The sequence below is a fragment of the Balaenoptera physalus genome, assembly GCF_965194825.1.
Source record: "Balaenoptera physalus genome assembly, chromosome: 3".
Lineage (NCBI taxonomy): Eukaryota > Metazoa > Chordata > Mammalia > Artiodactyla > Balaenopteridae > Balaenoptera > Balaenoptera physalus.
In genome coordinates this window covers 166,373,107-166,394,970 of record NC_138890.1, presented here as the reverse complement: position 1 = coordinate 166,394,970, position 21,864 = coordinate 166,373,107, and positions in this window count along the sequence as shown.

Sequence of the window (21,864 nt, the reverse complement as noted above, 5' to 3'; positions counted from 1 at the left end):
TGAGTCTTTTTTTTAACATCTTTATTGGAGTTTAATTGCTTTACAATGGTGTGTTAGTTTCTGCTTTAAAACAAGGTAAATCAGCTATACACATACATATATCCCCATATCTCCTCCCTTTTGCATTTCCCTCCCACACTCCCTATCCCATCCCTCTAGGTGGTCACAAAGCACCGAGCTGATCTCCCTGTGCAATGAGGCTGCTTCCTACTAGCTATCTATTTTACATTTGGTAGTGTATATATGTCCATGCCACTCTCTCACTTCATCCCAGCTTACCCTTCCCCCTCTCCGAGTCTTATTCAACCATTAAAAGGATGGAAATTTTGCCTATTCTAGGTACCTCATGTAAGGCTATAAATGGAATCCTAAAATATTTGTCCTTCTTTGTATGGCTAATTTCACTTAGCGTAATGTTTTCAAGGCAGGGTAGAAGTTTAAGAACAAAGGAGGTTTGGGCTTTTGCTTTTCTTTGTCTTTAGTGGGGAATCATCTTTTCATTATAGCTGAAGACCTGTGGCTTTAAGGAGCCATATCTACTCCCACAATCACATCTGAAGCCCCTCTCTCTTTACAAACTGGCTCCCATACATGGAGGGCAAGGAGAGACTGAAGAAAAAGGCAAGTTGCTCCAGCCTGTTAAGTGGCATGTTTAACAAGAAAGGTAACTTACATAGGAGGCTTGTCTTGGGTGGCTGCAAGAAGAGTCAATCTCCACACTTGCCACCAGAATCTTAAAAGTTTATATAGAGACCTTCACTGGGTTCAGTCACACGAACCATCCAGATGGTCTCTCAAGCCTGCAGCCTTGAAAATGGCTCCCACTGTAAGAATGGTGGGCAGAACATACATTCTAAGGACGGGGTAAGGGGTGAGAAGCCTTGATTGCCCAAATTCAGCTCTGGGGTCAACGGGCAATCACATCTGCTCGATGACGTCCTCCAAAACACACACACATACACACACACACGCGCGCGCATTTTTTTTATTGTTTTTTTGTTTTGGTTGCTTGTCTTTTTTTTCTACAACAATAGAGACACTGCCTTTGGGATATTATGTGAAAACATTGGTTTCTTATTTACAACTCTTTTTTACATGTAGACACTTTAAGTGTTACTAATTATAGAAAATAAAATCATTTGCACTATGTATTATGCAATGTTGTATATATAGATATACATATATGTGCATATATAGGTATACATACACATATATATGTGTGCATGTTATCAGCACATATTGGGCCCAAAGTGATTAATGGTAGCTTCTAGATGAGTGTCACCTTGTTGATGGTAATGATGTCACCTTGTGAACATTGTGAAGCTGTACCAATTGTGTTCTCCTCAGCATAAACATATACGTTAGAAGGCTGGTCCTAGCAAAGAAGATGCAGAAGGAGCCACCCTTGAGTGAGGGAGTGGCAGCAACCCACAGCCTCAGCCATGGAGGGAAGCCAAGCCAAGCAAGCCAAGACTTGCATGGAAACCAGTTGTTAAAGGCTCATGAAACTCAAACTGTACTCCAGGCAAATTCATATGCCAAGTTTAATACTCGGTGAAAAGAGACCCAAATCATGATACCTGCACCTTAGTGCAGACCAGGTATCATGATATAGCAATATTACAGACCACCCCGAAAAGCTCCCCATCCATTGTTATCCCCAGAAAGGAGAACCTGGACCATGTCCTCAGAAATGACTGCACAGCTTTTTTATTCCATTCTACATAAACATGGTGATAAAGGGCATGTCGTTCAATTATGGAGTGAGGACAGTATTGCACATCACTTGAGCAAAGCCTCTTGAAGTGGATTTATTATATTTAATTAGACTCAGAAATACTAAGTGGGTCTTTCTGATGAGTGTCGATTTACCATCTTTCCACTTAGACTCTGCAGTAACTAACATCTTTCAGTCATATAAAACGACAGCAGCTGAAACCAAAGCTCATTCTTATTTATGACAACTTCAGAAAGAAAAACTGCACAATATTAGAGTTATAGAAACAAACAAATAAATTCTATTCGAAGCTAATGTCACTGAAAATATTTTCAAAATGAATGAGAATATGAATACTTCTAAATATGCTCTAAAAAAGTAATGTAACAACCAGTTAAAGCAAGTACATTTATTTTACGCTTCTCATTAAAATTTAATTTATTAAAAACTACAACGCTAGGGAGGTAATTTTCTATACATATACACATATATTCTAAACTGAAATTTACCTACAAGCACTGTGTAAGAGTTTGTATCATGTTGAGAGGATTCTAGAAGACTTCATTTAGGTTAAACTATGCCTTCGGTTAAAATAAGACACCTTCTCTAAATTACAAAAATAATTATAACAAAACATAAGATCACCACAACCCTCTGAGTCTTCATGTCCCCACTCCTATAAATGTGTACATTTCATTAAATGTAAGTTTTACATAAAAACTGAAGTGCAGTATGGCTCTGTCTCTTTGAAAATACAAAGCTTGGGTGTCTTCCTCAGGAATATATCTGATTTTCACTGAGTTGGTGAAGAGGCAATGGAGAATCCTCACCCTATGCATGTTTCTAATTATTATCAGCAGCCCTCAAGGTGTGCAGCTCAGGAACTCACAGAACAGAGGAGGGAAACGTAGTCACATTGATTTGTCGCGGCGAGCATTCTAGCTCACCTGTGCTACTCTAGTGAGATGTGCTCAGCTGAGTCCTTTTTTGATCTTTACAAAGTGAAGATGCTTGCTACCTGCTAAAGCATTTCAGCTTTCCTGAAGTGAAGAGTCAGGTAAAGATTTCAGCCAGCGTCTTATTCATCTGTTTCCAGAAAAGCTATCCGGTTAAGTCCTGGGTGGGTGAGTGAATCTAGATAAGCGTGAATACACAAAGTTTGGATACCTCATTCCTTCCTAGCAGAGAAGAGCGGACTGGGTTGTATAATTTTGAAAAGGCATCACTACTAAGAGTATCTTTTACACTATCGTGAAATATATGCCAAAAGAGGAAGCAGTTACAAGAGGGTAAGGCAAGAAGACCAAAGGAGGTCAACAGGCATAGTTAGAACAGCAAGTATGGGAGGCAACTGAGAAGTAGACAAGAAATCCAGTCACAGAACCTTAGGCTGAGGTGCCACTTCCTTCTGCTGTGTTCTGATCAGCAGTGAGGTCTGTCATAAGCATGTGTTACCAACAGGAGTGACATTTTGAATGACTGACGTTTACATTTAAAGTAGACTCCTCTAACTCCCTCTATTATCTTTGATAGAAAGTACATTTGGTATCACTGTCTTTAAGAGGAGAAACAGTGAACTTACTGAGAATTGCCAGCAAGAGATTCTCCCTTGGAAGTGCATCTGTCATGGGCACTCCATGGAGAAAAATATTGAGAATTTCTATTTTGGAGGACATATGCCCTGGGGCCCCCAGAGACTTCTTAGTTTTTCTGTTGTATAACCCCATAGAATGAAGTCATGTAGACCTCTACACACGTTACCTGGCTATGTCAGCCTCTGTACAAACATATATTGCATCCAGATAATCATATGCATCTCCCAATATCCCACCAAAATGCTTTATATTCAGTTTTGGGTATGGGGACGGGGCCATGGGAAGACAGAATTAAGGTATCTAAGGAGAGAGAAATGTCGAGTGAAAATAGGGGACCTTAAGGTGAGCCAAATTCAGGCTGAACAGCCTGAAATGAATGAACAACAAAGACAGCACATGAGCCTTTCAGTGTAAGGCTCCGTTAAGCTCCATATTATGCTATGAAGCAATGCACTGTGAGATACTAGGTTAAAGCAAAACTGAAGATATCTCTCCTTAGAACTTGCAGAGGTGGGGTAGAATCAGAAGACGGAGAAGAAAAGATCAAAGTAAAGATCAAGTCTGCCTCATCCAGGGATTTTATATCCTTGGGGAAGCAAAACTCCATTACAGTTACATGGAGAATGTGAATCTTTAGAAACGCCTTTGTGAAAGCCTATGTAAGCGGGATGAGAGATTATAGGTAGAGAGATTTTTCAGGAAAAGGAGAGTGGCAGGGCTGGGAAAGAAAGTACAGTGCAATTTAAAAGGGTGAGGATTGCAGGGGAAGGATGCAAACCAGGCAATGAGAATCTCAAAACTGGTTCATTGTCTCATGGAGTTGCTAATGACTTAGTGGTTACCTGTGCTTGACACATCCATTGTACAGGAGACAACTGGAGAGAGCAGTAATTAATCAAAATAAATTGTAACTGAATGCTACAATTTAAGGCGCAGGGGCACCTGGGACATATTTAAGCATAGAGAAGCCTTCCAGTTCCGAAGTTCCAGGCAGACAATTACCAACCCCCATTATACTTTCTGTCATCTTCTTCTCTTTCAACTGTTTCTGTTTTTTTGTTCTCATCACAGATCCACTTTCTCCCTATTCTTTCTGATTCCTCTCTTCCTTACTTTTTCTCTCAGTCAATCTCTCTCAAGAAATCTTAAGTTTTAGCAGATATTCCCTTAGAGCAATTTTCTACATCAAATTTTGGAGTGAGATGACAGAGAGAAGAGAACCCCTAATAACACCAGAGTGACTCACTGCTCAGTCCTGAGATGCTTTATTTGGAGAGTGGGCACTTTTGTCATCATTGAAAGATTGCCAGAAAAGGTTACATTTTGATTTATTCCAAGAGGAATAGTATTCTGGCACTGACTCGTGATGGAAAGCTCTACCCATCTATCAGACACAGAGTTCGGCAAAATGAGAGATCAAAGGAAAAGGAGGTCAGGTTGCTGGATCAGAAAGGATTCTTAGATGTAAATATTAGGATCCCCTCTCATTAGTTTAAGCAGAAAGAAAGTTACTAAACAATATTGGTAGCACGCAAGACTTTCCAGCAGGGTCAAGAAACACATCTGGAGGCTTACACAGCTACTTAAATGCCCAAGTCACACTGGCTGACTGGTGGTTGTCGTCAATATCATAGGCACTTGAACTAGCATTGCTAATACTGAGCAGGGGATTCCTCTAGCAGGACCTCTCCAGTTGCTGCCTTGAAAAGGTAGATATCCCCACCACATGAGTTCCTCCTTCTTCAGCTCACTTTCTGCTGAAATAAAATTTTGGTCAGATGCTTCTAAATGATGGCTCCAATGTCGTGTGCTAAGCCCCAGCTGCAAAGGAAATGGGAAAGTGAGTTCTTAGCTCCTATCTTGAGGACATGGAACCCATAAGCTGGAAAATTTTCACATAGGAGAGACATTCAAGTAGTGCTACGCATCTAAAAACATATGCTAAATGTCCGCTAAAGGAAGGAAGGCTTAAATAAATACTGCACGACCCTCTAAACGCTTTCACAAAATATTAAAATGTGAATCAACTATCTGTGTATATCATTGCTTTCTAGTTGGTTTCTCTGATGATGTCCTATGCCTATATTTGATAATGTGTGCAAAATTTCTAACATCTAGTAACAACCAAAATGGTCATCTCAGAGCTCCAGCCTATCTTTTAAAACTGTAACTAGGCTTAGAGATCCTCTAAATCAAGTTACTTCATTTGATACATGTGGAGACTGAATACATTAGCAAAGACGACCCAAATAAGCAGTTGCAAAACTAGAACTGGGATGATGCAATTATGCTGCTGAACGTGACCTTCACATTTGCTTTTCCCGTGTGCTGGTTGAGTCAGGCTGACTACTGGTGTTAGCGCAAGTTTGTGTGCCCGATACATAGTGAGGCCAAACCGATATGTTGGAATTTGGAGCAGAGAAAGGTTTATTGCAGGGCCACGCAAGGAGACGGGTGGCTCGTGCTCTAAAATACCCCCTGAGCTCCCCAAGAGTTTCAGCAAAGCATTTTTAAAAGCCAGGTGAGGAAGGGGGATGGACTCAGGGTATGTGATCAGCTCGTGCACAATTCTCTGATTGGCTGTTGGTGAGGTAACAGGGCGGTGTCCCAGGGGTTAACATTATCAATCCTTAGGATCCAGGAGGCCTGGGGCTATGTGCTCATGGTCATCAAATAGTTCACGACTTCCATTTGGTGGGGGGTTTTCACATCTGTAAACCAACTCAGGAAATGTGCATCAGGTACTGTTATGTAGGTACTTCAGAGAGGAGCTAAAGCAGAGGATATGGGGGAAGGCCTGTCCTCGGAAGGCCCCATAGGGTCCTGCTCAGTTAAACTGGATTCTATTTCCATTTTCATCAGCTCTATAATCCCCGAATTCCCTATTACTTAGATGAAATCCTGCTCAACTTGTTTTTAGCTACACCATTTGCCTCTTGCACAACCAGTTCTTTCTCTAACCAAGTTTGGTTTGCGGACCCCAAATTGTCCACGCACTTGTAGGCTTGCGAACCTTGGCTTATGCTGTTTCCACTCTCTAGAATATCCTTCCAGATTTTCTGATTGAAAATAATCTACTAGTTCTTCAAAGGTAAATCAAGTATAACCCTAAATATATTCCAACACGCCAGACCTAAGCATAACAATGGTTTACTAAATGTGTGTGTATTACATTATATCGCCATGATTTATTCACACATATGCCCCTTTCAACAATGTTTCAGCGGCATTGCCTTATTCATCTTTGAATCCCAAGTAATTAAAATTTGCTTTATCCATAGGACCTCATTAAATGTTTGATGACTGAATGATTCAATCCTTACATCCATCTTACGTGTGAAACACCTTCAAAATAAGACCCTGGCCATATAACTACATAAATATTAAAATATTAAATATTTTGTGAATGTGATTTTGAAAACATCTTATTTTTACTAACTCATATGTCAAGAGGTGTTAGAGCAGGATTTCAGTATACCTAATTTTCCGGGGTACTTTAATTTGGGGTTCATTTTTAAACCTTGCCAATAGCATTGGTTGAGAAATTAAAATATAGTTGATTATGTAAATTTGAATTCTCTTAAGACTGTCTTTCAGTTCATTTTTTGAATAAAGCTAGTACCTATCCAAAAATCTTATCATGGAAATCCATATAGGCATTTGAAAACTACGGTTTTGTATCCATATCATGAATGAAGGAAAAAATGAGTTAGAGATGCAAGGCTTGGATAAATCTTAATTGGAGAGTTTACTGGGCCAATTTTCCCATTCCAGTCTGATTCAATAGTCATATTGCAAAATAAAAGAGATTGAATTTCCCAGGACCAAATTAAGATTGTATAGAAAATTACTGATATGTTCCTAATGTAGAGCTCTCAAAATGTGTTTAAATAATAACATTATGTCATAAGGCAATGATATATCAACTGTTGGGCATTAAACTTTGATGTATAAAAGTTTAGAAACATTACTGTCCTGAAGCCCTGTATTCCTGTAATGAATTTCTGCCATCACCTCCACTTTCTGCAGAATTTAGAGAATAAGGTAACATCTTCAGAGTGCAGCCCATTCCTATTAGATGGAAATCTTTGAAGCCTTGGCAGGATTTCACCTTGATGCCTTTAACTCAAAAGCTGATTATAAGAGATTTCAATGGAGCTAGATATTAAATTAATGACTGCATTCATCACACCAAAGGGCTTTTTTCAATTAAGCAGAATTCAAGACGGGCTGGATTTTTTTAAGAGTACCCTTATCCCATCTTTCAAGGAAAGTCTTGTGTTTGCAAACCTTGTTAAGCTTTACTACCTTTCTAATATGAGAAGGGAAGCAACAGGTAAAGGATAAAATGAAAATCTGAACAAAAGTCAGTTGGCTCAGTTTATACACTGAGAAACAGAAAGTTATTCCTGTGCTTCTGATTTAATTTAGACAAAAATAGAAGCATATAAAGGGGAAGGAGAAGACATGGAATCTTTAAAGATCAAAGAGTCTAACATTTAAAAATAGGCACTTGAACTAGCATTGCTAATACTGAGCAGGGGATTCCTCTAGCAGGACCTCTCCAGTTGCTGCCTTGAAAAGATAGATATCCCCACCACATGGGTTCCTCCTTCTTCAGCTCACTTTCTGCTGAAATAAAATTTTGGTCAGATGCTTCTAAATGATGGAGCCAATGTCATGTGCTAAGTCCCAGCTGCAAAGGAAATGGGAAAGTGAGTTATATTAGTTATATATCAATAGTTATATTAGTTCGCTAGGGCTAACAGAACATCACAAACTAGGTGGCTTAAACAACAGAAATATATTGTCTTGTATTTCTGGAGGCCAGAAGGCTGAGATCAAGGTGTTCTAGGGCTGGTTCTTTCTGAGCGCTGTGAGTGAGGTATCTGTCAAGTCTTCACTCTTTGGCTTGTAGATAGCCATCTTCCATCTGTGACTCTTCACAACATTTTCCCTCTGTGCGTGCCTGTCTCTGTGTCAAGTTTCCCTTTTTTATAAGGGCACCAATCATATAGAATGAAGATCCACCCTAATGATATCATTTTAACTTGAGCTCCTCTGTAAAGACTCTATTTCCAAATAAGGTCACATTCAGAGGTACTGAGGGTTAGGACTCAAACATATCTATTTTGGGGGTATACAATTCAATGCTTAATAATAGTTGTATGTGATAAGCACTTTGTCTACAAAGCTCTTCAACTTGAACTTTGCATTGTTTCTACACAATGAGAGCATAGTATTGTCTCCTACTCTCTCTTCCACTGTTACAATCTTAGTGAAAACTCAAGCTCTCACACTGGTTATTACAGTAGTGTCTTATTTAATGTCCTTCCTTGATCATTGTATTTCCTCCAACTCACTCTACAAAATACTGCAACACAAATCCTCTTAATATTTAAACCTGGTAATGCCATTTTCCTAATAAAAGCAAAATAAAATGGTAAAAACACTCATGGCTCTGTATTGCTTATAATGTAAAGTCTAGATGTCCACATTCCTTTATGATATTAAAGCATTTGAGTGATTCAACACCAACTAACTTTTGACCTTATCTTTTTCTTTGTCTTCACATCTATCTCCAGCTCTATTCAATTCTATATCCTGCTGTAATGGTCAGGCCACATTAGGTTTTGGTGCTGTAACAAACATATCTCCTCCCCCCAAAATCTCAGTGGATTAAGTCAAATAAACTTTATTTCTTTTTCTCACTTCATGTCCCCTGTGGATTTGTTAAGAGAGTCTGCTGATCATAATCAATCAGGAAACCGGGTCAACAGAGCAGTCACCATGGCAAACATTATTAAGAAAGAATGTGGAGAATCATGCAATTGCCCCTAAAGTTTCACTTGTTCATCACATGAGCATACCCACCTTCTGCAGGGTGCAGAATCCTACATGTGCAGGAAAAGCTGGAGCATTTATAATCAGAATTAATGACTTTTCCATCAGCCTAATTGCATTTCTTGCTTGGTTGTTGATTAAACATTTCCCTCCTTTGAAATGCCTGCTTTCTCCATACAAACCTCAAAACCTACCCATGAAGATACCTATCAAGTATTATCTCCCCCACAGAATTTCTCATTGAACTGCCTCCAATCTTATGTTAACTTCCCTTCTCCAAAGTCCTTGGTAATCAGAACTTCTCATAACACTCAGCACAAATTACCTTATGTTATAGTTATTTGAGTAATTTTATTTTCCCAACAAAACTACTTGCACTGGGGGCAGAATAAAATATCATTCATTGCAAAATTCATGGGACAAAAAACAAGTGTCATGCAACTTGTGTGCTGAACACGCTTTAATTGTTAGGTGGTAGAGGCTACCTTTATCATTGGATAGTAGCATTAAGATATTTTTATTTTTATTTCATTTTTTTCTGCTTTCCTAAATTTCCAAACTTTGTAGAAATATATTTTTTCTTATTATAAAAATGCAATAACAAAAGTAGCTCTTTAAAGTTGCATACAAGTGAGCAGAAGCAAAGCAAAAATGCCATTTTGAATAAAGCTTATTTTTCATAAGGAACTGAGAAATCTGAGAAGATATAGCACGATGAACTATGTTGGCCATCCTGTTGATGCAGTTCTCACCTGAACTCACATTGTTTGATATTCACATCCTTAAGTTATATAGTGTATATTTGAATAGTTCCTTAAAATACAGTTAGAGCTAGTTATACCTATTTTAGGTATACACAATAGACATATTAGGGTCCCAATGACATCACTCAATTATTTTCATCAATTGTAAAATATGCCTTTTTAATATTCTAACTTCTTTGACAGCTGAATGTGTCTTATGGTCAGTTTCTTCCAGTTGCTACTGTCTATGCAACAGCTGACGTTGTCTGTAAATGCTTAAACTTGGTCAGAGTGGTTCAATTGTTAACTTAATTCAGTACTGTTCATTTTTGGTAATACCTGTATGATTTTTACATCCATTTAAAATGCATTCTAAAAAATTACATTGTGATTTCAGCATTGAATCATGAGTTTACTACTTAAGCTGAAAGGCACAGAAGCAGAATAGTAGGGCATACATTCTGTGAAAATGAAACTGATCATTGGAGGAATGACCACAATTCCATATTTTCTTTTTGTAACTTTTTCAGTTTTATTGAGATATAATTAAAGTATAAAATTCTATAAGCTTAAAATATACAACACAATGACTTCATATATGTATACATTACAAAATTATTACAATAAGCTTAGTTAACATCCGACAAGTCACATAGTATTTTTTCCTTGTGACGAGAACTTTTAAGATTTACTCTCTTATTTCACACCTAATCTCCCAATGCATCTCACCCTCTCCATCCCCCCTGTGTTCACACATCCGTTCTCTACATCTGCATCTCTATTCCTGCCCTGCAAATAGGTTCATCCGTACCATTTTTCTAGATTCCACAGATATGCCATGTGTAAAATAGATGGCTAGTGGGAACCTGCGGTACAGCACTGGGAGCTCAGCTCGGTGCTCTGTGATGATCTAGATGGGTGGGATGGCGGGGGGGTGGGAGGGAGGTCCATGAGGGAGGGGATACATGTATACATATAGCTGATTCACTTTGTTGTACGGCAGAAACAAACACAACATGGTAAAGCAACTATACTCCAATGAAAATAAAACCTAAAAAAGAAAAAAGATCTACTCTCTTAGCAACTTTCAAATATATGAAACAATATCATTAGCTATAGTCATCATGCTGTACATTACATCCCCAGGACTTATTCATCTTACAAAGTTTGTACCTTTTGACCACCTCCACCTGTCACGCCCACCCCTCCATCCCTTGCCTCTGGTAACCACAGACTTCACCTCTGTTTCTATGAATTCGGTCTTCTTAGATCCCACATATAATTTAAATCATGCAGTATTTATCTTTCTCTGTCTGACTTATTTCACTTAGTGTAATGCCCTCAAGATCCATCCACATTGTTGCAATTGGCAAGATTTCCTTATTTTAAAAGGCTGAATAGTATTGCATCAAATATATCTATATAGGTCACAACTTCTTTATCTATTCATCCATCATTGAACTCTTAGGTTGTTTCCATGTCTTGGTTATTGTAAATAATGCTGCAATGAACATGGGGGTAAAAATATCTTTTCAGGATAGTGAGTTTTTTCATTGGGATATACGCTCATAGATATTCTCTTGCAAAAAAAGAAAGAAAAAAAAAAGAGCTTTATTGAATCTAAGGAGGACAGAATCCACAGGAAGAAAAAGCTTTGTTTTTTTACATAAGGACCGCCCAGCACACTCCAAGCAGTGCAACTGAAGGCAAGATAAATATCAGGTTACACCCCTAGAAAGGATCAAAAGAGATTTCAAACTAATGAGAGGCTGGTGTAAACAGTTAACAATTAAGAGTTAAAAAACTCTTACAAAAAGCATAAAAGTCTTGATGAGAAGGTATGATTGTGTCATAGTTTATTTGGAAGTGCTTTTTTTCTTTCTTTCTAAGTGGAAATAAAACAAACTCACTCTTATAATTCATGGCAGCTCAGATTGAATGAAATACAGTAACAGCCAACAGCTAAGGAGATATTTGAAGACTAACCGCCCTTTTTCTATTACTCTTGGAGGATGAGGAGTGTTCCAGGGCAGTGTTCAGCATGCTGGATTCACCACAATGTCTCAAATTCAGCACAGTGAATTCTCCGCAAAGGCTTCCTCTCCCGACTTCTCTGTCTCCGCTCTCTCTCATTTCTTGCTGGCCCTTTCTGGAGCATCTACTGTGAGCCCCAGTTATGAGAATTCAGAAATCTACTTACCCTGCCTTCCAGGTCACAGGCTACACCTAGTTGTGCTCAGGGCTACCAAATATTGACTAGCAAATGTAAAACTGCCATCTCTGTTCAAGGGTCACGATTCTCTGGGTGCTTCCAATAAAAATGGAATACATATTTTTAAGTGACTGCATGATACTTTTCATCAAAAGAGGATTAATGTTCAACTGACAGTCTAAATTTTGACAATTCACCAAATTTTAGAGAGTTTTATGGTTTCTCTTTCGTTTCCTCCATGATTAATTAAATGAAAATCACTTAGAGCATGGGGGTTTTCGTCTTTCATGTAGCTTCACAGCACCAACAAAAAAGTTGCAATTCGTGGGCACTGATTGCCAAGAAATATACCTATCTCCTGAAAAAAGCAGTGTTGCTGTTTCTAATTTTTCCTTATCTTGTTTCCAGGCTTGGCTTACAAAGTACACACAGATGTTAAAATTACTGGGCTGGAAGAAGTGAGAGGTGGAAAATCCTACATACTCTATGTGCACCCTGCCTGAGGATCAAGGGAGAGAATTTGCTTAGCAATCAAATGCTTGGCTGTAGAACAAGCTTTCGAGCTATCATAACATCACACTGGAGATCAAATGTTTAACTTAATAACTAGACCTGCAGCCTCAACCTGAATATTTTCTGCACCAAAACTTAATCCCCATTCAGTGCACTCAGTCTAATCATCCTGCAAACATTTACTTCTGACACAAAATCCTGAAAAGTAGAAGTGCAACAATCTCTCCAATACACATTCCACAAACAGAAAAGTATCAGAGGGAGGAAGGTACTAGAAACACCTTTCCTCATAAGGATCTAAGTGTCAAAACACTGAAGGGGTGAATTTTATGTTGAATGAAAGTCAAAGAATGCAGTCATCCAAAAGATGAAACACAGATTGCTGATGCTGATTTTTATGCCGATGAAATTAAATACTCAGATCAAGTAAATACACATTTACTTTCTCTATTTGAATAGCCTCTGCTCTCTATCAATACCTTTCATTCCCCAATTTGAAGAAAGTCTTTTCAGAAATGAGCACTTGAAAAATTCTAAAAAATAAATCAAACTCCAAAAAGCGTTAAAGAGAAAGAAGATGATATTGTAGGAAAATGGAGAAAAGAACAAAATTTTATAGAATCCTTGTTAAACATTTGTATCATTTCCCCAGATTTTCTGCCTAAGCAGCACCATTCCCCCTGCTCCTTGTCACCAGCCATGGTTCTTCTCCTCAGAAGCAGCCCACCATTCTTCTCATGTCCTCAAGTTGCTAAGAATACTGACTGTGGTTCTATACAGATATGGGCAATAATCCCACATGCTTCTGCAGCTGTAATATTTGTTAATATTAACATAAATAATAAATAATATAAATAATAACAATACCGTAATAACATGAATATCAACATAACAAGAATAACATAAAATGTAAACGTTTAAAAATAACCTTGAAAAAAGAAAAGATTGTGTGAGGCAAAAGACGTCTGCCTCAGTCCAGCCCTACTACTTACTGGTGTATGATCTCAAGCAACCTATTTAACTTCTCTGAGGATATTTCTTCATCTTTCAAGTCAGGATGCTTCATGGAGTTGCAGGGAGAATTATATTATTATAAAATACTTAACAAACTAGCACATAACACACGTGTTCAATTAAAAAATATATAGTTAAAACACCTCCGTTCTTTATTCAGTTTTTCTTGTAAGGTGTCTTTTCAGCTAAGACTTCTTGAAAAGCCCATCCTAGACTCACCTCCTTAGATGTGTCTACGAAATGCGTAATTAAGTTCTCTATTTACAAACATCCACTATCTCCTTTGGCAGAATCAGACCACAACAAAGGCAAAAGAGGGGGTAAGAGAGTAAAAAGGTTGGTCCATCTTAAAAACCTGATAGAGAATGGCTTTCTGCCCCTTCCCAGATTCTGATAAACTACCCCAAGATCCAACATCTAGGAAATGGAAGGAGTCTGTTCAGGTTGGGACACAACTTAGCTCTACCTGTGTCAGGGGCCCAGAATGAAGCAGACATTTGAAAAGCTCTTCAGGTGATACTGATGTATTGTCACCCTTGAGAACCCCTGACTCAAATGAAGAGTTGGACACATGCAGAATTATTGTAGCTGATAATGACGATGCTACAATAGAGTATAAAGCAGAACACAGAGGAGAGAAGGGATTCCGCTGAGAGTATCCACAAAAGCTTCAAAGAGGAGATGACATTTGGGCTGAATTTCCGGGTGTGACCAGCCCAACAAGATACAGCCAAGCAAGAAGTTCAGACTGAATAAATTTACCATTAAAGAAAAAAAAAAAAAAAAAAACAGTCTAGCTGGATATGAGCTAGACCAGTCTAGCTTGGTGTTTAGAATAACATTAACAGTTTATTTTTGCATCGATGTAAGTTTCAAAGATATTAAGAAGACATTAAGGCATTGGCCTCAGGCAAAATGTAAACTCCTTTCTTCCCAGACACCTGGCAAAAAAAAAAGATCATTCCCACTTATAGCTCTTCATAGAATACTTCTGTTTGAGCTTTAATGGTTTCGATACTTACTATTGTAAAAAATGAATATTCTTGAATGCAATTAGGTGAATATATTATGGTCTTCCAGAAAAGCTATGAATTAAGTTAAAAACTAAATTCAGAAATTCTTCATTGGAATGTAAATAGGTATGCATTAGAGACTTCCAATTCATGTAAACAATTTGTTCCCCAATAAATTCCTTTCTGGAAGAAGAATGATTACAATGGAGCATATACTTCTCAAAATGCATTGAGCTGGGGCAGTACCTTCATGGTGTGTGCAACATTTTTCAATAAACAAAGAGGTGTTACTGAAAGGACATAGTGGTAAATGCTTTACTGGTTTTATGTATCTAAATGTATACCTATATCTAAATCTATACCTATATATCTCTATCTATCTCTATCTATCGATCTATCTATCTATATATATATATGAACAATGTGGGCTGTTTTCAAATTTAGGCTGAATAATATGTAAATAAACTCAAACCACTCATCCAAATTGTCTATTTTCTCAGTAATAATATGTTTTTATGGTATCTGTGTAGTCTGTTTTATTGATAATAAACTACACAATTCATCAGACATTACAGTACCCCTCACCTAATTTAATTATTAATGTCACCAGCCTTATGATCAAACTTAAGCCCTTAGAATACACCAGGGGTGCACATAGAAATGATATTAGCACCACAGTCAAGAAGGACAATGGGGGAGGAGAAAAAAATATGGAGCAATGGAAAACTTGCAAGAAGACATACTTCAAAACTTTACTTCCTGTGAATGGCTATAAGCAAAAAGACAGATAATAACAAGTGTTGGTGACAATGTGGAAAAATTGGAACCCTTCTTGGCTGCAGGTGGGAATGTAAAATGGACAGCTGCTTTGAAAACTATTCGAGAGTTCCTCAGAAAGTTAAACAGACAGTTACCATGTAACCCAACAATTTTCCTTCTAAATATATGTTATGGGCTGAATTATGTCCCCTCAAAATTCATATGTTGATGTCTTAACTCTCAGTACCTCAGGATGTAATCACTTTGGAGATAAGGTCTTTAAAGAGGTAATTAAGTCAAAATGAGGTCTTTATGGCAGGCTCTAATCCAATATGACTGGTGTCCTTATAAGAATAGGAGATTAGGACACAGATAACACACAGAGTGAGGGATGACCATGTGAGGACACAGTAAGAAGGTAGTAATCTGCAAGCCAAGGAGAGAGGTCTCAGAAGAAACTGAACCTGCCCACACCTTGATCTTGAACTTCTAGCCTCCAGAACTGTGAGAAAATACATTTCTGGTGTTTAAGACACCAAGTCTATTGTATTTTGTTATGGCATCCCTAGCAAACCAATATAGTATATATCCAAGATAAATGAAAACATATGTCCACACAAAAATGTGTCCATGAATTTCAAAGCATCATTATTCATAATAGCCAAAAGGCAGAAACAACCCAAAAATCCATCAACAGAAACAGCACAATTATCTATCAACTGATGAATGGATAAACAATATTGTATATCAATCCAATGGAATATTATTCAGATATAAAAATGAATGAGATACTGACATATGCTGAAACATGGGAAAATTGTGTTAAATGAAAAAAGCCAGATATCAAACAGAAGATGACATACTATATGGTCCCATTTACATGAAGTCTCAAGAATGGGCAAATCTAGAGAAACAGAAAGTGGATTGGTGGTTGCTAGGGGCTGGGGAAGAGAGGAATGGAGAGCAACTCCTAATGGGTATAAGGTCTATTTTGATTAAATGCTCTAAAATTAGATAGTGGTGATAGTTGCACAACTTTGTGATATACTAAATCCACTGAAATAACATGTGCATTTTAAAAGGGTCAATTTTAGGTTTATGAATTATGTATCAATAAAGTTGCAAAATAAAAAAAGGAGAAGTAAAGGAGAACGGTCCTTGCTTCTCAATACTTTAACCAGAAGGAAGACGGTCGTTTCAAAAGAGCTAAAGGAAAGGAAAAAAATCACCCACTCTAACATTTGGAAGTGCAGTGCAAAATTACAATAGACTAATGAGATTATGACTTTTTATTTTATAAATTTAAAATAATATGTTAAGAGTTTTCTTCTTTTTGTTTTAACAAAATCACAAAAGTAAGTGTGAATTACTAAATGTACCAAAATGTACTAAACGAAAACAAACAAACAAAAACAACTTTACTTCCTGTGAATGTGAGATTCTGACACTACATAATAAAAGGAATTGAAGGAAGTAAGGGAATGGATATTTGGGGTAAAAGAAAAAGCTGTTAAACCGAAATGAGAATATCAGTCACTTATTATTGCGAGAGATGGTGAGATGCTTGACTGGGCTTTGTCTTAACGGTAAAACACAAATCAGGTGCTTACCTTCTTCAAACTGGGAACTTCTGCAAAAGCAGTGACTTTGGAGTCACTTATGAGGGCTTAGCATGGCTACTAGACAGCATTACCTTGCCCTCAAGTCACCCAGACAAAATAAAGACCTGCAGACTCCTTGAGGGACAATTAGCAGGAAACCACCAGTCTCTGTGGTGCTCCCATTACCGTAAATCAATCCTGGGGATCCCAGCTCCCTCCACACTGTCTCTCTGCCCTGGCATCCTTGGATAAGGTCATATTAGGTCTCTCTGTGTCTTCTCCAAATTTGGCTGCTCTGAATTCCTCCCACCAGGGCCAAGCATGTTACTTTCCTCGCCAATTAGACACTTCTTTTCTAGATGATGGCTGCCTCTTGGGGTCACTGTTGATGTTCTGGGGTCACGGCTGCCATCTTTGCCTCAGCCACCAGCAGGCATGTGGCACTGCTGTGACTGGGCTGGGGCAGGGCCACTGTCTTTTCAGTTTGGGGGTCTTACTCTAGTCCAGAGTGTCAGCTGTATTAATATCCCCAGCTCCTCGTCACCTCTGTCCCACTTCCATATCTTCCTTTCTGGGGACAGCTTGCCCCACTGTCCATATATCTCCCTACTTGGCCCACACTTCAGAAAAGACAATAGTTTCCTGCTTCTTCCTAGACTTCTACTTCTTGATAAATGTCCCCTTTCTCACTTTCTTTCATGTCTCAAGAGCATTTCTTCATACATCTATGAGTGACAGTGCACTTAAAAACAGTAAGAAATCTGAAAATGTTTCATGAATCCAAAAATGGTTATTTTTTCTAATATTCCTATTAAAACAAACATTTCACTCTCCTTTTGCCAAAAACTAACGAAAATTAAATGTATGTGTCAGACATCAATGCAAGGTGATTATAGCATACCCTAAATTTTTAAGAAATTCACAGGATATCTTTTATTTTCTTTTTGGTGTAGCATATGGTTAAATTGTGTCTTCTTTTTTGCTATTATTGATTTCTATTATAAGATGCTAAGGGGTGTTTATATGATAAGTTGCCCTATAAATGGCTTTGTACTCAGACAATGAAATGAGAAATGTTCATCTATAACCATAGTCCAGATGCTTTCTTGAAGATGCTGAAAGATGTTACATTTAATGCTGTCAAAAAACTTTGTTTCAGGGAAAAAAACAAAACAAAACACAACAACCGGGACTTCCCTGGCCATCCAGTGGTTAAGACTTTGCCTTCCAATGCAGGGGGTGCGGGACAGATCCCTGATCTGGGAGGTAAGACCCTACATGCCTTGCGGCCAAAAAACCAAAACATAAAATAGAAGCAATATTGTAACAAATTCAATAAAGACTTAAAAAAAAAATGGTTCACATCAAAAAAAAAAAAATCAAAAACACAACAACCAATTTGTTCCCTTTAATTGACATACCATGTCTTACGAAACCAGTGTCATACAAACTCTAAAACTGCACGAAAGAAAATGCAATTGCCACAGCAGGCGGGGGAAAATAAAAACCTAAGAGAAAATCCTAACATTGAAATATTTAAATTCTGATTTAAATTCTGATTAATCAATTTTTACTCAGTTGTTAACATTAAGCTCAGTGTTAGCACTGTGTAATTTACAGCCACCAATATAACTCCATATGTAATGCCCGGATACTTTGATGGCCAGAATTAAATTATTTTTCACTTAATTATTTGCCAGATCTCTTCTTGGATTATTTCAGAACTAGACGGATTGTTTAAGCTGCAGGTGCACTGAAAAGACTGAGAAGACTCTAGATCCACAGCATGCCATAACTTTTAACATTTTAAGAAATCCTTCCTCTTACAGAAACGGTGACCTCACCATGAAGAGCAGAATAGAGGAATTGGTTTGTCATAAAAAGCCTGTTTTTATCTGAGAAAATAACCAAAAACAGTGAATCATATAGTTATTTGGCTATTATTTCACCTAAAATTATGTGAAAATCTATTCTTGTTTCCTCTTTTCATGGTCCAACACACTGAAAGAAGCCTATCCCAGGATTCTGAAGCACAATGACAAAGTGTATTGTCCAAAAAGTGTAAGAAACATACCAAGTCCTCGTTTCTTTTCTAAAACTGAGAACCTTCCTACCATATACGGCTAGGTTTTGAACTGACAGAGAAAAGTAAATCATTGCAGATCTCTTCTTAATGGAACAAGGAAAGGACAAAGGAAGATGTGACTTAATACAGGCTTGGCGTCATCTCCTAAAAGTGCAATTTCCTTCTCTATCTGCAGATCCCAAGGGATGACTATAATGCCAGTTGTGAGAGATGGAATAATAATAAAAACTAACATAGAGAGTGCTCCATATACATTAACTAGTGCATTATTCATTTAATATATTTAATATAGAGAGGAGAAAAACTTAAATGAATACTGAGTGAGCCAGTGGCCAATGTGTGAGAGCATATTAAAATCACACACAGGGACTTCCTTGGTGGTGCAGTGGTTAAGAATCCACCTGCCAATGCAGAGGACACGGGTTCGAGCCCTGGTCCAGGATGATCCCACATGCCACAGAGCAATTAAGCCCCTGCGCCACAACTACTGAGCCCGTGAGCCACAACTACTGAGCCCACATGCCACAACTACCGAAGCCCATGCGCCTACAGCCCATGCTCCACAACAAAGAGAAGTCACCACAATGAGAAGCCTATGCACCGCAACGAAGAGTAGCTCCCGCTCGCCGCAACTAGAGGAAGCCTGCGTGCAGCAACGAAGACCCAACGCAGCCAAAAATAAATACAAATAAATAAATAAATTTATTTTTAAAAAGTCACACACAGACACATCCACACACAGACGAGCTTAAGGAGTGACAATGAAATGTATTATAAATTTCCTAAGTCCAGATCAAGGGCCCTCAAAAGATTGAATGATAATGGAGATTCTTGAGTGATATATGACAAAGAAGTAGGGAATGCTTGGTATGGCTAGAAGGCCTGGGCTCCAAAGAAGCAGCATGCAAACAAGCCTTGAACTACAAAGACAGTAGTTTTTAAAAACCTAAAAGTATAATACAAAGTTCTGTAGATAAAAAAAATAGAAGAAAATGGCAAAAACGCAGAGGAAGGGCAAATTTGCTCTTCCTGCTTGAGCTGACGCATCTATTTCCTCCTTCCCTTCGATGCTGGAGCTGCTGGTTCTAAAGCTTTCAGACTCAGATCAGGACTTAACACCATCAGCCCCCATGATTCTCAAGCCCTCATACTTGGACTGAATGACACCACAGGCTTTACATCTCTAGCTTGCAGACTGCAAATCCTGGGACTTCTCAGCCTCCATAACCATGGAGCCTATTCCTACAATAAATCTATATATGTGTATGTGTACATGTATATATAGATTTGAGCCTCTGGTTCAAGGTCTCCCACAAGGCTGCCATCAAGGGGTCAGCAGGGACTGGTGTTATCTCCAGGCTGACTGGGGAAGATTCTCTTCCAAGCAACACTCACATGGCTTTTGGCAAGGCTTAGGTACTCACTATCTATTGGCCAAAGACATCAGTTTCTTGCCATATGGGGCTCTCCATCAGACTACTTGCAACATGGCAGCTTGCTTCTTCCAGAGTGAGGGCACTGAGAGAGAGAGAGAGGAAGAAAGGATACACAAGACAGAAGTCACATTCTCTTATAACCTAATCTTGGAAACTACTCTCAAACACTTTTGCTGTAGTCTCTCGATTAGGATCATGACTATAAGTGCAGACCACTCTCAAGAGGAGGGGATTACATAAGGTCATAAATACCAGGAATAAGGGATCACTGGGGTCCAACATAGAGCCTACTCACCATTCTCCTTTTGCTTCTCCCTCCTTTGCTCTCTTCTCTCCACTTCTTTTTTTTTCCTTCATCTGGAACCAAGCAGGACCCTGTGGGGCCTTCCTGGGGACAGACCACTCTGTGTCCCCTGTCTCTTGTTTGTAGAAAATCTTTAGCCTCCTAGGACTTATCCAAGTTCCAAAGAGCAAATTTAATCATAGAAGTAAAAAAATTCAGAAACAAGGAAACAAACAAACAAACAAAAATAGCCAGGTAGGACAAAATTGTAAGAGTTTAGCCATTAAACAAAGTCAAGGACTTTTAGTTGCTCCTCAAGGTCTGTAGATAATATCCTGAGACATATCCTTGAGTTGTTTTGCAGATACTAAAACCCCAACCAAGTGGAAGAAGTTAACTGCATGTTGCCCACCAGCACATAGACCCCAAACTGGTTGGAATCAGAGGTTGATAATTGAGATTCTGGAAACACCACCCTGTTACTTCACCACCAACCAGTAAGAAGGATGTCCACAAGCTGATCACACACCTTGTGACCATCTCCCTCACTTTGCCTTTAAAAACTCTTTTCTGCAAGCTGTCAGGGAGCTCGGGTTTTTTGAACATCAGCTGTCCATTCTCCCTGCTTGGTCCCGCAAAATAACGCTGTACTTTCCCCAGTGTCAACCCAGTGTCAGTAGATTGGCTTTGCTGCTCATCAGGCGAGTGAACCCATTTGTTTCAGTAACACATCAAGAATTCAAGTTAGCCCACTGATCCACACCGAATAGTGAATGAGTGTGTGTGGAAATTTGGCCAAGGTCCATTCTCTTAGGGTGACTCTCTTCAAACCACCAGCTTTTTATTGTAACATCTCAACATTTTCCTGCATCCTTGTTGACAGGATAGTATGGAGTGAACCCTTCCTGAAACTCTTTATCAACTACTCTGTAACATAACATATCCCCTGGGTGCCTACCCTAAAACTGCAACCTTAATAGGAAAGAAAGGGGAAGAGGGAGAGAAAGACAGAAGGAGTCATCAATAGAGCTAAAGCTAGAAAGGGTTA